Source organism: Bubalus bubalis, chromosome 23, assembly GCF_019923935.1.
Source record: "Bubalus bubalis isolate 160015118507 breed Murrah chromosome 23, NDDB_SH_1, whole genome shotgun sequence".
In the NCBI taxonomy this organism is placed as follows: domain Eukaryota; kingdom Metazoa; phylum Chordata; class Mammalia; order Artiodactyla; family Bovidae; genus Bubalus; species Bubalus bubalis.
In genome coordinates this window covers 23,703,558-23,720,898 of record NC_059179.1, presented here as the reverse complement: position 1 = coordinate 23,720,898, position 17,341 = coordinate 23,703,558, and the positions used below count along the sequence as shown (strand labels likewise).

General features: G+C 45.1%; 1 long non-coding RNA gene across 1 annotated transcript; it reads left to right on the top strand.

Annotated features, from left to right (window-relative positions):
* The first annotated feature begins 10,896 nt into the window (after positions 1-10,896).
* Positions 10,897-12,880, top strand: LOC123331309. The gene is made up of 2 exons (XR_006547862.1): positions 10,897-11,083; positions 12,697-12,880. It is a non-coding gene; the product is annotated as an uncharacterized LOC123331309 (long non-coding RNA).
* The last annotated feature ends 4,461 nt before the right edge of the window (positions 12,881-17,341 follow it).

The window sequence follows — 17,341 nt, the reverse complement described above, 5'->3', positions numbered from 1 at the left end:
TTCAATTTATGTCAAAGAATGTTCTGCCTATGTTCTCTTCTAGAAGTTGTATGGTTTCCAGTATTACAGTTAGGTCTCCAATCCATTTTGAGTTTTTTTTTAATATAGTGTTAGAAAATGTTCTGTGCATGCTAAATCACTTCAGTGGTGTCTGACTCTGCGACCCTATGGATTGTAGCCCAACAGGCTCCTGTGTTCATGGGATTCTCCAGGCAAGAATACAGGAGTGGGTTGCCCTGCCCTGCTTGAGATCTCCCTGCCCCAGGGATGCAACTAGCATCTCCTATGGCTCCTGTGTTGCAGGTGGATTCTTTACCACTGAGCCGCTGGGGAAGCCCAACTTCATCCCTTTACATGTAGCTGCTTTCAGACATTCTCTTGTAAAGACTCTCAATTAGCATTATCAGTTATTTTCATCTTCCTTACACCTTCTAATATGAAACATCACATAGCTCTGGATTCCTGGTAATCCTTTTGTTTCTCTTCTAGTTCCCCGTGTCTTCTCATGGATGTCAGCTTTCCCTAGTCAGCTGTCTTTGGCCCTTCTCCATCTACATTCTGCCTGAATGATCTCACACTTTCAAGGTTTTATCTATCATCAATACTCAATCTTTTTTTTTTTTTAATGGTCATTTTTCTACCAATGTTCAAAGTTTAGCAAATCCTTACTGCTTTTGACCCTCACAGAGCTTAGAGATGTCTGTCATTGCCTCCCATACTCATCTGACTTCACCCAGTTTGTGCGTTGTGTCTTGTGACCCTGATTGATTGAAATAGGAGGATATGGCCAACAGGGAATCTATTCTCAGGCTGAGTTAAGCCAATCAAATTCCTTTTGGGAACTTGACCCTGCACTGTCAGCAACAATGCTGATTTAACAACCCTAGTCACAGTCTGGTCTGGTGGAACATTTTCCTTTTCATCCTTGTTAGCCACATAGGCATGTCCAATTCTTTGCTACCCCATGGATAGTATCTGTTCATGGGATTTTCCAGGCAAGAATACTGGAGTGGATTACCATTTCCTTCTCTAGGGGATCTTCCCAACCCAGAAATCAAACTTGGGTCTCCTACACTGCAGGCAGATTCTTTACTAACTGAACAACCTGCAAAGCCCATTTCATCCTTAGGTATCAGTTATACATTTATCATCTGACTGTTGAAAAGTCTTAGTTTATGAAAACATTTTCATTTTAATTAACTTGTAAAAAATCTACCATTTCAAAATTAAAACAAAAATCCCCCCAAACAGTGGTCTATCAGTATCCATGGGGTGTTGGTTCCAGGACCCCCATGGATGCGAAAATTCACAGATGCTCAAGTCCCTTACATAAATTGGCATAGTATTTGCATAGAATCTACTCACATCCTCTTGTATACTTTAAAATATCTCTGCTGCTGCTACCGCTGCTAAGTCACTTCAGTTGTGTCCGACTCTGTGCGACCCCACAGACGGCAGCCCACCAGGCTCCCCCGTCCCTGGGATTCTCCAGGCAAGAACACTGGAGTGGGTTGCCATTTCCTTCTCCAATGCATGATAGTGAAAAGTGAAAATGAAGTCGCTCAGTCGTGTCCGACTCTTAGCGACCCCATGGACTGCAGCCCACCAGGCTCCTCCATCCATGGGATTTTCCACACAAGAGTACTGGAGTGGGGTTCCATTGCCTTCTACGAAATATCTCTAGATTACTTATATATAATACCCAATACAATGTAAATGCTATGTAAATAGTCACTGACCTACAGCAAGTTTAAGTTTTGGGTTTTAGAATTTTCTGGAATTTTTTTCCCCAGGAATGCCATCTATATGAGGTTGGTTGAATCTGTGGCTGTGGAACCGGTGGTTGCAGAGGACTGGTTGTACCTTTAGTCAAAATGGGCTTTTTCAGAAAGGCTGATTATGTAAAGTTGATGATAAACTGATCTACTCAATAGTAAGGCAAGAATCACCTGTTTGCCAGTGTAAAAATTCCTTCCAAAAGTACATATATACCTGGTGAGGGTGTAATTATGATCTCTGTTTTCTAGATCAGGAAAATGAAGCTTGGAGAGATTAACTAGATCTGTTCAAGATTGATCCCACAGCTGGAAAATGAGAGTGCCAAGGTTCAAATCCAGGGCTGACACCAAAGCCTGTGCTCTTAACTACTGTGCTTATGGTGTGGCAGCAAGAGAATCAGGAACAGGTGAGAAGTCACACTGCTACCTCTAAGAAGGCACACTGCACAGCTCAACCTCCCAGCCTTCCCCCAACACAGCCTCCCCTCCCATTCATCAGCACCCGATGGAAAGGCAGAAAGGAACTGGAGCTGCTTCTCATAAAGGCTGCCCCCAACTAAAATGGGCACCAAGCAGTCTTTGGCAGATATATTTACACAGAAGAAGAATGTCAAGGGCCATGCTTCCTGCCCTCAGAAAGCTTGGTCTAGTTTATACCCAAAGATCATGTCCTCCAACTGCCCACAAATACATGGTGTGCTCAGGGACTGTAATACACGTGCACATATACATCAGTGTGTGTAGCAGATGTAATAGTCATGCAAATGCACATGTATATGGAGAGCACTGTAGATTTTTCTCTAAAAATATCCTAGCAGCTCCACTCTACTTAATAATGTAATACTTCATATAGCTGAGCTAAATGGACTCAACCTAGCTATGAGAAAAATAAAAAAGGTTTACTAAATAAGAGTATACCTAAGCTTTAAGGGTTACTGGTTAAACTATTAAGGACTCTTTCAAAGTAACCTCAAGCACTTAGAAATTTTCCATTTACATGCAAAACCAAGACTAAGGAAATTGCAAATTCCTTAAGGATCATGCTAGGTAATATGTGATTTATGTTTTTTATATATACATATACACACAAATGAAAATATAACAGTCTTTGAAAAACACTGTATTTAAGATTTTCAGCTAGTTAGTTTAGGCTTCTCTCTACTTCCTCAAATACTGCAAGTTAGTATGGATTTATTACACATGATGAAATTTAAGAAATAATCAAAATTCTAAGAGGTAAGCAATGATGAAAAGTGGGAGATCAGCATAATGGAGATAATTAGTTGTCAGAGCTTAATTCTAAGATCATATACCACAATTTAAATATGAAATGTGGAAGTAATCCAAAAGAAATAATAAAAACAAATATCTATTTTAATCAGTGTCTTACTTTCTTCCATTAATTATTTCTATCCCATTTTAGCTATGATTTCACAAGGGAGACAAAGTGATAAAAAGGGACCACTCCTGAAAAATTAGAAATATCCTAGGACCACAGTGAAAAACATAAAAATTTGGTCTATAGGGGTTCAGAACAAGCATCCCCCAAATGGGCTACTCTTTAGTTCAGTCTAGTCGCCCAGTCGTGTCCGACTCTTTGCGGCCCCATGAATTGCAGCACGCCAGGCCTCCCTGTTCATCACCAACTCCTGGAGTTCACCCAAACTCATGTCCATCAAGTCGGTGATGCCATCCAGCCATCTCATCCTCTGTCGTCCCCTTCTCCTCCTGTGCCCAATCCCTCCCAGCATCAGGGTCTTTTCCAATGAGTCAACTCTTCACACGAGGTGGCCAAAGTACTGGAGTTTCATCTTTAGCATCAGTCCTTCCAAAGAACACCCAGGACTGATCTCCTTTAGAATGGACTGGTTGGATCTCCTTGCAGTCCAAGGGACTCTCAAGAGTCTTCTCCAACACCACGGTTCAAAAGCATCAATTCTTGGTGCTCAGCTTTCTTCACAGTCCAACTCTCACATCCATACATGACCACAGGAAAAACCATAGCCTTGACTAGACGGACCTTTGTTGGCAAAGTAATGTCTCTGCTTTTCAATATGCTATCTAGGTTGGTCATAACCTTCCTTCCAAGGAGTAAGCGTCTTTTAATTTCATGGCTACAGTCACCATCTGCAGTGATTTTGGAGCCCAAGAAAATAAAGTCTGACACTGTTTCCACTGTTTTCCCATCTATTTGCCATGAAGTGATGGGACCGCATGCCATGATCTTCCTTTTCTGAATGTTGAGCTTTAAGCCAACTTTTCCACTCTCCTCTTTCATTTTCATCAAGAGGCTTTTTAGTTTCTCTTCACTTTCTACCATAAGGGTGGTGTCATCTGCACATCTGAAGTTATTGATATTTCTCCCAGCAATCTTGATTCCAGCTTGTGCTTCTTCCAGCCCAGCGTTTCTCATGATGTACTCTGCATAGAAGTTAAATAAGCAGGGTGACAATATACAGCCTTGACGTACTCCTTTTCCTATTTTCATACAAAGATAGGCTCGATAAAGGACAGAAATGGTATGGACCTAACAGAAGCAGAAGATATTAAGAAGAGATGGCAAGAATACACAGAAGAACTGTACAAAAAAGATCTTCACGATCCAGATAATCACGATGGTGTGATCACTGACCTAGAGCCAGACATCCTGGAATGTGAAGTCAAGTGGTGCCGGGAGCCGGCATATTGCATATTGAGTGCAGCACTTTCCACAGCATCATCTTTCAGGATCTGGAATAGCTCAACTAGAATTCTATCACTGCTGGGAGCCAGCGTGAGGCACTCCGCCCGTGGCAAAGGTCATGAGGAAGGAGGCTCAGCATACGCAAAGGCGGGATCGAGCCTCAGGAGTCCCCCTGGAAATTCTCGAGCATCTACCCCCAAAACCAGAGCCTGCCTACTTTCTGCTTTGTGCTTTCACCTACACCTCTGACTTTATGGGGGCTGTCCCCCACTACCTCTCTCTGAAAAAAGAGTTAGCTTACAGCTCCAGTTAATAATTCCTGGGTGTGACAGTGTTTCAACCTACAAACTCCTTTGGAAATCCTCTAGCCTGCCTGAATAGGTTTTTCCGGCCACATGTGATTGTTCAGAGCCTCCCACCTGTGAGAGGCAGGAGATGTTCTAAACTGCCTAAGCACAGATTCCTTTGAGTAGTTAAAAGATTGATTAGAAATTGTATTGGTGAAGGGTTTTTCACTTGTTGGGCCACTGTTTGCTGCTAAGTCTCCATACTCCTTACCTACTGTGTCCTTGGCAGTGTATTGATTGATATAATGGGTGTACAGAAATGTAAAATGCAGCTTTGTTCAATGCTTTTTTGGAGGCTGGTGCCTGACTTCGGAATAATCACCTTTAGAGAAAAATAAGTTTCTTAAAATGTTAACAGGCCTCCTGGCCAGAAGATGATGTCAATCACCTGAACTTTTGCATATGATAAGTTTGAAAGCCTGGCTTCGATTAGGACCAGGAACTGCTGTCCTTGCATGACTCCACCCCTTCCCCCATTATCCTCTATGCACAACTTAAGGTATAAAAACTACTTTGGAAAATAAAGTGCGGGCCTTGTTCACCAAAACTTGGTCTCCCCATGTCACTCTCTCTCCCAAATTCTGGCTGAATCTCCATCTGGAGCGCGGAACCCACCATGCTTGCTAATTATGCCTGGGCTTCTAAGATCCGACCGGGGAAGCCTCAGTGTCTCCTCTCCTTCGGGAGAACGGAAGGATACCTGCGGCCTACGTAAGTGGTGCAAACTTCTTGTCTTGAAGTTTTATTGGTCTCCCGCATAAACCAAGCTACTCAGCCTCTTTTCTCCACTGAATTTTCCTACTGAGCTATCCTCATTCTATTACTCTTTGTATCCTTAATTAACGTGTAATTAAGCAGTTGTTTCCTGACCCTCGCCTACGCCGTCTCTCCTTCGAATACCCTGGATCAGCTGGGGCTGGACCCCGGCAAAGTGGGCCTTAGAAAGCATCACTATGAACAAAGCTAGTGGAGGTGATAGAATTCCAGTTGAGCTATTCCAAATCCTGAAAGATGATGCTGTGAAAGTGCTGCACTCAATATGCCAGCAAATTTGGAAAACTAAGCAGTGGCCACAGGACTGGAAAAGGTCAGTTTTCATTCCAATCCCAAAGAAAGGCAATGCCAAAGAATGCTCAAACTACCGCACAATTGCACTCATCTCACACGCTAGTAAAGTAATGCTCAAAATTCTCCAAGCCAGGCTTCAGCAATATGTGAACCGTGAACTTCCTGATGTTCAAGCTGGTTTTAGAAAAGGCAGAGGAACCAGAGATCAAATTGCCAACATCCGCTGGATCATGGGAAAAGCAAGCGAGTTCCAGAAAAACATCTGTTTCTGCTTTATTGACTATGCCAAAGCCTTTGACTGTGTGGATCACAATAAACTGTGGGAAATTCTGAAAGAGATGGGAATACCAGACCACCTGATCTGCCTCTTAAGAAATCTGTATGCAGGTCAGGAAGCAACAGTTAGAACTGGACATGGAACAACAGCCTGGTTCCAAATAGGAAAAGGAGTACGTCAAGGCTGTATATTGTCACCCTGCTTATTTAATTTCTATGCAGAGTACATCATGAGAAACGCTGGACTGGAAGAAACACAAGCTGGAATCAAGATTGCTGGGAGAAATAGCAATAACCTCAGATATGGAGATGACACCACCCTTACGGCAGAAAGTGAAGAGAAACTAAAAAGCCTCTTGAAGAAGGTGAAAGTGGAGAGTGAAAAAGTTGGCTTTAAAGCTCAACATTCAGAAAACGAAGATCATGGCATCCGGTCCCATCACTTCACGGGAAATAGATGCGGAAACAGTGGCAGACTTTATTTTGGGGGGCTCCAAAATCACTGCAGATGGTGACTGCAGCCATGAAATTAAAAGACGCTTACTCCTTGGAAGGAAAGTTATGACCAACCTAGATAGCATATTCAAAAGCAGAGACATTACTTTGCCAACAAAGGTCCGTCTAGTCAAGGCTATGGTTTTTCCTGTGGTCATGTATGGATGTGCGAGTTGGACTGTGAAGAAGTCTGAGTGCCGAAGAATGGATGCTTTTGAACTGTGGTGTTGGAGAAGACTCTTGAGAGTCCCTTGGACTGCAAGGAGATCCAACCAGTCCATTCTGAAGGAGATCAGCCCTGGGATTTCTTTGGAAGGAATGATGCTCAAGCTGAAACTCCAGTACTTTGGCCACCTCATGTGAAGAGTTGACTCATTGGAAAAGACCCTGATGCTGGGAGGGATTGGGCACAGGAGGAGAAGGGGACGACAGAGGATGAGATGGCTGGATGGCATCACTGACTCGATGGACATGAGTCTGAATGAACTCCGGGATTTGGTGATGGACAGGGAGGCCTGGCGTGCTGTGATTCATGGGGTCGCAAAGAGTCGGACACGACTGAGCGACTGATCTGATCTGATCTGATCTGTTGTTCCATGTCCAGTTCTAACTGTTGCTTCCTGACCTGCATACAAATTTCTCAAGATGCAGGTCAGGTGGTCTGGGAAATAAATCTTCCTCTGTGATAATGAAGGACTGAAAATACTGTATTTGATACAATAATCAATTAAGGAAAAATCTGCCTCTTAAATTTTTACGTCCAGTATCTTTTGAAAAGGATTTGCAGTGAGGGGAGAATGTTTCTGTGCTTCTATTGTCAGTAAATATAATGTTAAAATGTATTGAATGATTGCAGATGGTTAACAAGTCTTTTTTTTTTTTTTTTTTGATGGGGGTGGGTAAATGGATCATCCCTACAATTCTTTAAATCTTTCTGTATGTTTGGAAATGGTTACAGTAAAATGTTGGAAGTAAAGCTACCTACAGTCAAAAGACCTGCAGGCAGCTTCATAACCCATGTTCTGGCAGCAAAAGGAGCACTTGTCCTGACATCACATGCTTGCAGCAACCACGTGGATCTAAACATGTGCTCTCTCAAAGAACTTCATACAAATCAATAAACAAAGGCATGGAGATGTGAAATGATTTTCTCAAGGCCAAAATGCTAAACGGCAGAGTTGAGAGGGAAAAAAACTAAAGCGTCTGGCATCAACTTTTGCCCTTAATTATCATTCCATACTGCGTCTCACTCTCATAAGGGTCAAATATTCCTAGCTGTCTACTTCACCTATTTTTGAATATTTACATAATTGTTTATGGCATTTTTCTGGGTAAAACACATCTAACTTTATATTGTCTAATATATATCTCTTCTAGGTTCTAGATCAAATACAATTCTTAACATGCATAAAGTATGTTATCCTTTGGAAAAGAAAAATGTGAATTTCTAGCCTAATCTCATTTCTCAACCTCTTATGCAGCTCAGGAAGCAACAGTTAGAACTGGACATGGAACAACAGACTGGTTCCAAATAGGAAAAGGAGTACGTCAAGGCTGTATATTGTCACCCTGCTTATTTAACTTCTATGCAGAGTACATCATGAGAAACGCTGGACTGGAAGAAGCACAAGCTGGAATCAAGATTGCCGGGAGAAATATCAATAACCTCAGATATGCAGATGACACCACCCTTATGGCAGAAAGTGAAGAGAAACTAAAAAGCCTCTTGATGAAAGTGAAAGAGGAGAGTGGAAAAGTTGGCTTAAAACTCAACATTCAGAAAACTAAGATCATGGAATCCAGTCCCATCACTTCACAGCAAATAGATGGGGAAACAGTGGAAACAGCGGCTGACTTTATTTTGGGGGGCTCCAAAATCATTGCAGATGGTGACTGCAGCCATGAAATTAAAAGATGCTTACTCCTTGGAAGGAAAGTTACGACCAGCCTAGATAGCATATTAAAAAGCAGAGACATTACTTTGCCAACAAAGGTCCATCTAGTCAAGGCTATGGTTTTTCCAGTAGTCATGTATAGATGTGAGAGTTGGACTGTAAGGAAAGCTGAGCACCGAAGAATTGAAGCTTTTGAACTGTGGTGTTGGAGAAAACTTTTGAGAGTCCCTTGGACTGCAAGGAGATCCAACCAGTCCATCCTAAAGCAGATCAGTCCTGGGTGTTCACTGGAAGGTCTGATGTTGAAGCTGAAACTCCAATACTTTGGCCACCGGATGCAAAGAGCTGATTCATTTGAAAAGACCCTGATGTTGGGAAAGATTGAGGTCAGGAGGAGAAGGGGACAACAGAGGATGAGATGGTTGGGATGGCATCACCGACTCAATGGACATGAGTTTGGGCAGGCTCCAAGAGTTGGTGTTGGATAGGGAGGCCTGGCATGCTGCGGTTCATGGGGTCGCAAAAAGTCAGACACGACTGGGTGACTGAACTGAACAACTGGTGTCAAAGAATAGCTTGGTGTGTTCGTGGGGGAAACCCATGCACTGAAATTTGATACTGAATACTGTATATTATGTAGTCCTATGTCTGGCTTCTTTCGCTTAGCATAGTATTTTGTTCAGCTGTGTTGTTCATGTGTCAGCAACTTGTTCCTTTTAAAGATAAATTTTATTCTATTGTGTGGATAAACTACATTTATTTGCTAGTTGATTGCAGCTGTATTGCTTTTAAGTTTGGAGCTATTATGAATAATACTCCTATATACATTCACATAATTGTCTGTGTGGACATATATTTTCATATCTCTTGAATAGATACCTAAGAGTGAAATAGCTGGATCATATTTTGTTGTTCAGTCACTCAGTCATGGCCACCTGATGCAGAGAGCTGACTCATTGGAAAAGACCCTGATGCTGGGAAAGATTGAGGGCAGGAGGAGAAGGGGACAACAGAGGATTAGATGGTTGGATGGCATCACCGACTCAATGGACATGAGTTTGGGCAAACTCTGGGGGTTGGTGATGGACAGGGAGGCCTGGCGTGCTGCGGTTCATGGGGTCGCAAAGAGTCGGACACGACTGAGTGACTGAACTAAAATGAATAAACCAAATAATCAGAACACCATATATTTTCATCATTTACTGTTGCAGGACCACCGAGCACTGATAGCAAAGTAGGCTTAATCCCAGCTGTACCATTTTAAGTAATACTGTCACTGAAGTAGGTTACGATTGAATAGATATTGAACTCAACAACCAAGAAAGCACTGTTTAGAATCAAGGTCACACAGATGCATCAGCCTTGAAGTATACCACCAGTCCTTTCCTCAGTTTGTAGTAGTAAGTTAGTGTCTATACCTGAACCCATTCAGAAATCTGAGAGTTTTTCCATTTTGTACAGCTCTATTAAAAGAGGGTTCATGTCCTATAAATTCATTCCAATGTTTTAGAAGACCTAAAAATTTTCCTACCTCTAACAAAAAAAAACTCTTCAGTCATGCGTGTTCCCCCCTTCTTCTTTTTGCACTGAACTCAGAGCAACTAGTTGATATTTGCTTGTCAAAATTCTTCATTGCTTGAAGGTTGTTATTTAAAAACTGAACCATCAGCTCCTAATGACCAGGGCCGTGACTTATATATGACTTACACGTTCTGCCCCTAACAAAGTCTTCAAGTAAAAGTGGTCTTCAATTGATCTAATCATTCTTGAAACTTCCCTTAAGGTTCTTAATTTCTAATGATGCAACTGTTAGGTAGGTAGAATAGGAAAAAGGAGTCCAAAATGGCGGTGGCTAAAAGACAAGGAAGGTCAAAGGAAGGTCCGAGGACCAGAGTGAAGACTTCAGGCAGAACAAACAGCACTCCTAGCTAAGCCCAATTTGCATAGGGCAGGCCCAGGTGGAGGAAAAAACATATAAAAGGAGGAGCCAAAGCGCTTTCTCACGGACTCTCTTGCTCTTTCTCTCTCTCCCTCTCTCTCTCTCTCTCTCTACCCCCCTCCCCGCCCCCCACCAGCATGCACGCCTCCACTCTCTTCTCTTTAAGTCTTTGGGTTGGCATGCCCTCACGCTTTGAGGATGGATTCTCCTGCTATCATCTAAATAAAATAGAGCTGTAACACTTGATTTGTCTAACAGCTATAACATGGTTTGTCCAAGACCTGAGAGCTGTGACGCGCCGAAGGCTTTAATGTCCGTCGCTCCAAATCTTTGTTGTGACGAGACAAAGAACCGAGGAACATACACTTGCGTGACATTTATGGTGCCGTGACTCGGGTTTAACCTGGCTGAAACAACCTCCGGGCAGAAGAGGCCAAGCACAGCAGGAGCCCAACTCAGCGAAGCTCCCGCACTAGAAGTGGAAGGCGAAGAAACCCATCGCAGGGGAAGGCCCTTGGTGCTGGAAACCATGACAGTGAAAAACGAACTCAACAGAAAGCTCATGCGGCCCAGTCTCAGATTCCAGAAGACCTCTGGTTAAGGTAAGAGGTCCTCGCTCCTATGGCTGGAGGGACCTTTACAATCTCTTGTTTCCTCGAACCTCCCGCGAACAGGCAGGTGGCAGGGGGCACAATTGAGGGACTCTGGAGAGGCTACTCCTCAGCATGTCCCAAAGGCACTATCTGCTGAGCCCCAGTAACTGTTACACAAGCCGGTGTGGGTGGAGGGGTGGGGCGGGGTTCTTCTGTCCTTTCTCTTCTCTGTGCCAAGGATCAGACCAATGAAACTGTGAGCACCGGTCAGATATTTAGCAAAATTTCCGGCAGGCTATGAAGGGGATTCCTTGGCACGTTTTTCCCACTGCTTTTTCCTCCTGTCCTTCAGCTCTCTCCCAGGACTCAAGCCCAGCCTAAACTAATGAAACTCAGGCTCCGATGTCTCATTGCAAAAATTCAATGAGAGACAAAGCGATAAAAGGTGGATTTGTTAGGATCTGGAGAGAAGCCACTCTTCAGGGTGTGAACCATTGCCGAGGGCAAGGGCTGGGGCCATGGTATTAGGCCTGGCTAGCTTTTGCTGCTACTGCTGCTAAGTCGTGTCAGTCGTGTCCGCGACCCCATAGACGGCAGCCCACCAGGCTCCCCCATCCCTGGGTTTCTCCAGGCAAGAACACTGGAGTGGGCTGCCATTTCCTTCTCCAGTGCATGAAACTGAAAAGTGAAAGTGAAGTCGCTCAGTTGTGTCCGACTCCCAGCGACCCCATGGCCTGCAGCCCTCCAGGCTCCTCCGTTCATGGGATTTTCCAGGCAAGAGTACTGGAGTGGGGTGCCATTGCCTTCTCCAGGTTTTGTGAGGGGGTGGGATTCATATACTAATGAGTGAGAGGATCATCCCAGCCATTGGGGAACCACCCACTCCTCCCTCTTTTGACCATGCCTTGGAGCTGTCCTGCCACCTCTGGGTGTGTCTGTTGGCTTATAGATCGGGGATTAAGGTTTACTTGAATTTGACTTGTCATCTTGGACCCAATTGATTTTAATTGGTTTACATTATACCCTTGTGCTATGTCATTCTTTCAAAGGTTGTGCTCTGCCCCCTTCCCTCCTGTTTCATGCTCTTTTCCTGAGCCCCATCCAGACCCACAGGTTGCCTCTACAATCTTTTGGAAAGACAACCATAAAATACCTGGCCGTGGGAGGGAAATACTCTATAATATCCAAGCCCCTAATCCTACCGAACACTGGTCACACTGGAGATCTTGGGGACGCCCAAACTCCAGTCTGGGGGATCCCAGGAGGTCATCACGCCTTGACCTGCTCAGGGATCGGTCTTCAAAAGGTTGTCATGCCTCAACCTGCTTGGGGATCCTCTAGTCCCAGGGGTCCCAGGAGGTCATCACGCCTCGACCTGCCCAGGGACCCAATTCTCAGGAGGCCGTCACACCTCGACCTGCCCAAGGATTCGATCTCTAGGAGGCTGTCACACCTCAGCCTGTGTGGGGATCTGCACCCTGACCTGGGGACGCCTGGCTCTCAGGTTGCAACAGTTCTGGGTAGGATAAGCTTTAGAAAGACTCACCCCTAAGGAAGTCCACCCATAAAAATCAAAAGAGGTCTTTTTCTTTTCTCCCTGTCATGACTGTCTTTCCTGGCAGACGCCCTTGAGATGTATCCTTGATAACTGGAAGCTGTTCGACCCTCTAGCCCTAAGGAGAAGTCGTTTGAAATTCTTTTGTGCTGCTGCATGGCCCCAGTATCCACTGGGGGACGAGGAACACTGGCCTGAGGATGGAACTTTAAATTACAATATCATCCTGCAATTAGAATTATTCTGCAAAAGACAAGGGAAATGGACCGAGATCCCTATGTCCAAATTTTCTTCCGACTAAGCAATATGAAGGAACTCTGTCTTAAGTATGGGATTGTAGTATGCCCTAAAAGTGAGCCCACTAGGCAAATGGTGTTAGGCACAGGCAACCAAGAAAAGGAACCCCCTCGCGAAGGCTCACCTCCCACAGCTCCCGAGTTGCCTGGTGCTCCTTCCTCGTACCCAAATGTGCCCCCATATCCGGGAGCACCCCCTCCACAAAAGCCAGCTTGAGTATGTCCCTTAGTTGAAACTGGAGGAGAATTTGGACCAACCTGGGTCCATAAGCCCTTCTCCCTCTTAGAACTAAGGCAGATCAAACAAGACCTGGGAAGCTATACAGATGACCCAGGCAAATATATAGATACCTTCCAACATTATTACCTTTGCCTTTGACTTGACGTGGAAAGACATCATGGTCATATTTAGTCAAACTTGATCTGATCCTGAACATACCAGGGTCTTAAAGGAAGCCCAGAGGTATGCAACAGGGCTTCACATGTCCAGTGATAGATACCCAGTAGGGGAAACTGCAGTCCCCTCCTCCGATCCTAATTGGAATTATAATGACCCTGAGCACATCTGGGAAAGAGATCATTTTCTAATCGGTGTGAAGGCAGGACTGAAAGCAGTCCAACAAAAAGTAATTAGCTATGCCTGGGTCTCAGCAACAACTCAGGAGCCCAATGAGAACCCCACTGCCTTTCTGGAGAGGCTAAAAGAGGCCCTCCAAAAGTTTACCAACCTGGACTTAGACTCTTATGAGGGACGGATGATTTTAAAGGACAAATTCCTGTCCCAATGTGCATCAGATATCAGAGTTAAGTTACAGCAGCTACAACAGCAGGACCCTGCTGCCTCTTTAGATGAGATGGTCCAGACAGCCACCAATACCTTTTATAACAGAGAACAGGAGAAGCAGGCCAAGGCCCAGGAGGAGAGAAAGAAAGGCATGCCCAGATGCTGGCCGCCCTCCAGAGAAGCCCTATGGCAAACCCCAAGTGCTTGAGGGATAAGGCACGAGACAAATGCCTGATCTGTAGACAGGCGGAGCATTGGGCCAAAGAGTGTCCAAACTGTGACAAGTCTCTGAGAATGGCCTGCCACAAATGCCATCAACTGGGACATTGGGCAGCACTCTGCCCTTGGGACCCAAGAGCCTCAAGGTCAAAGGCCAAGCCTACCTTCATGATGGTTCAAGAGGACTGAAGCGGCCCACTCCAGCCAGCCCACCTGTCACAGATAACCATCACGGGGCTGGAGCCAAGGGTGCAACTGGATGTGGCAGGTAGGTCTGAGAATTTCTTAGTTGACACGGGGGCTACCTACTCTGTCTTGATCTCCTACTCCGGAGCCTTCTCCTCCCAAACCTGTACCATTTTGGGTGCTGCAGGAAAAGCAACTACTAAAAGATTCACCCGAGCACTTCTTTGTTGCTGGGATGGACAAATATTTTCCCACCAGTTTCTGGTGGTCCCTGAGTGTCCTACTCATTAAACTGGGGACCACCCTTGTGATGGGAACTTTTTCAGCCCCTAGAGCTCTACAGCTCCTCATTACTACTGAAGAACCCATTACACCTTTAATAGAGAGGGACCAAAAACTATGGGAAGACAAAATTAACCCCCAGGTGTGGGACCAGGGGATTCCTGGACGAGCCCACCAAGCTGAACAGGTCATCATTGTCCTCCGATATCCCACTCAGTTTCCTAACCGAAAACAACATCCTCTCAAAAGAGAGGCTCTGGAGGGACTACAGCCTTTAATAAATAAATTCCTTGCTTGTGGGCTATTGGTCCCCACCAGTTCGCCATGTAACACCCCAATCCTCTCAGTAAAGAAAAAAGACGGAACCTGGCAAATGGTTCAAGATCTCTGGATCATAAATGAAGCTGTAGTCCCCCTCCATCCCACAGTACCCAATCCCTATGTAATCTTGGGAGAAATCCCACCCAGTGCCAAGTAGTTTACAGTCTTGGATCTCAAAGATGCATTTTTTTTTTTTGCATACCACTGGCTAAAGAATCCCAATACCTTTTTGCCTTTGAGTGGGAAGCCCCAGGAGAAAAACACCAACAGATGACTTGGACAGTATTACCTCAGGGGTTCAGAGATAGGCCCCACCTGTTTGGACAGGCCCTTAGCCGGGATCTCCGAGATCTGGACCTGGGACCTAATGGGAAAATATTACAATACATAGATGACCTACTAATCTGCTCTCCAGACAAGAAAAGTGCCCAACAACATGCAATTCAGGTTCTAAACTTCTTGGCAGAAAGGGGATATAAAGTCTCCCGTGCTAAGGCACAGATGGTCGAGACAAAGGTCACTTACCTGGGAGTTCAGATTACACACAGGTCCAGGAGGCTGTCCTCTGATCAGGTACAAGGAATCCTCCAGTTGCCCTCCCCCACGACTCAAAAACAATTGCGAGCTTTCCTGGGGCTAACTGGTTATTGTAGAATCTGGATACCCAACTACGGTCTAATTGCCCAACCCTTATATGAAAGCTTAAAGGGACAAGATGATTCAATCCCACTCATGTGGGGAACTCCTCAAAAGGAGGCAGAGGCTACACTAAAACAGGCCTTAACTCAGGCACCTGCCTTGAGGTTGCCAGACCCAGAAAAAGCATTCCAACTTTATGTCCATGAAAGAGAGGGAATAGCCTCGGGAGTGTTAACTCAAAGGTTGGGATCTGAGCCCCAGCCTGTAGCATACTTATCCAAGAGGCTGGATCCAACTACCCGAGGTTGGCCCCCCTGCCTTCGAAATCTTGCAGCTATTGCAATCATGATAGAAGATGCTTCAAAGCTCTCCTTTGGGGGCAAACTAACTATTTTTACCAGCCACCAAGTAAACAACTCCTAAATGGGAGAGGCCATTTATGGATGTCTGATCAAGAATCCTCAGATATCAAGTAATGCTGATGGAAAATCCAGGCCTCACTATATCCCCTTGTGTGGTTCTTAACCCAGCCACCCTCCTACCTACCCCCGAGGGCTCTCTCCCCTTTCACTCTTGTCTAGAAACCTTGGACCACTGGACAAAACCCAGAGAGGGATTGTCAGAAGATCCTCTGACCAATCCTGAGGAAATCTGGTACACTGATGGAAGCAGCTTTGTCTTGGATGGAAAAAGAGCCGGGTATGCAGTAGTCTCCAATTTTGAGACCATAGAGGCTAAGCCTCTGCCACCAGGTACTTCAGCCCAATTAGCTGGGCTCATAGCCCTGGCTCGAGCTTTAGAGCTGGGAAGAGGAAAAAGAGTAGCCATTTACACTGACTCCAAGTATGCCTTTCTGGTGCTACATGCACATGCGGCTATTTGGAAAGAAAGGGGCCACTTGACCACCCGAGGGTCCCCAATCAAATATGGTGATCAGATTCTTTGACTCTTGGAGGCAGTCCATCTGCCCACTGAGGTTTCAGTCTCCCACTGTAAAGGACACCAAAAAGGGAGCACGGAAGTGGCACGAGGGAACCAAGCAGCTGATCAGGCAGCTAGGAGAGCATTACAGAACCATGACCTAATAGGGATTGCCACCTTAGTTCCACAGACTAATTTGCCAGAAACTCCTTCATATACTGAAGGTGAGACTCTTAAAGCTAAGAGCGAGGGCTTTCAAGAAGATCATATGGGGTGGTTCCAAAAGGAGGGACTCCTTTTTCTGCCTGGGAACCTCCAATGGAAGTTGGTTAACTCCTTACATGCCACTACTCATTTAGGAGGAAAGGCCCTCCAAAGATTACTAGAAAGATCCTTCAGAGGAACAGGCCTCCAAACAACGATAAGACAGGTGGTCTCCTCTTGTCCTACTTGCCAATTAAACAACCCCCAAGGAGCTCGAAGACCCCAGCTGGCCCAGCCCGTCCAACGACGTGAGGCCTACCCAGGAGAGGACTGGCAGATGGACTTCACCCAGATGCCAGTTTCTCAAGGGTATAAATACCTATTAGTTATGATAGATACAGTCACAGGATGGATTGAAGGCTTTCCCACCCAGACTTAGACGGCTGAGGAGGTGGTAAAAAAACTGCTCCATGAAATCATTCCAAAATTTGGTCTGCCCAGGTCATTACAAAGTGACAATGGGACATCATTTACTTCTAAGGTCACCCAAGGGGTCTCGAAAGCATTGGGCATTACTTATTATCTCCATTGTGCATGGAGGCCTCAATCTTCAGGAAAAGTAGAAAGAGCCAATCAATTCTTAAAATCAGCGATAAAAAAGATAACCCAGGAGACCTCCCTGGGATGGAAGGAGGCTTTACCAACAATAGCTCTCCTCCGCACCCACATTGCCCCTAAGGGACAGGTTGGTCTTAGTCCTTATGAGATGCTATATGGGAGACCTTTTGTTTATGTCAATGACCTCTTCCTAGATCAGATCAGATCAGGTGAACCTGATCCAGAGGTTCAGACCCTCCAGT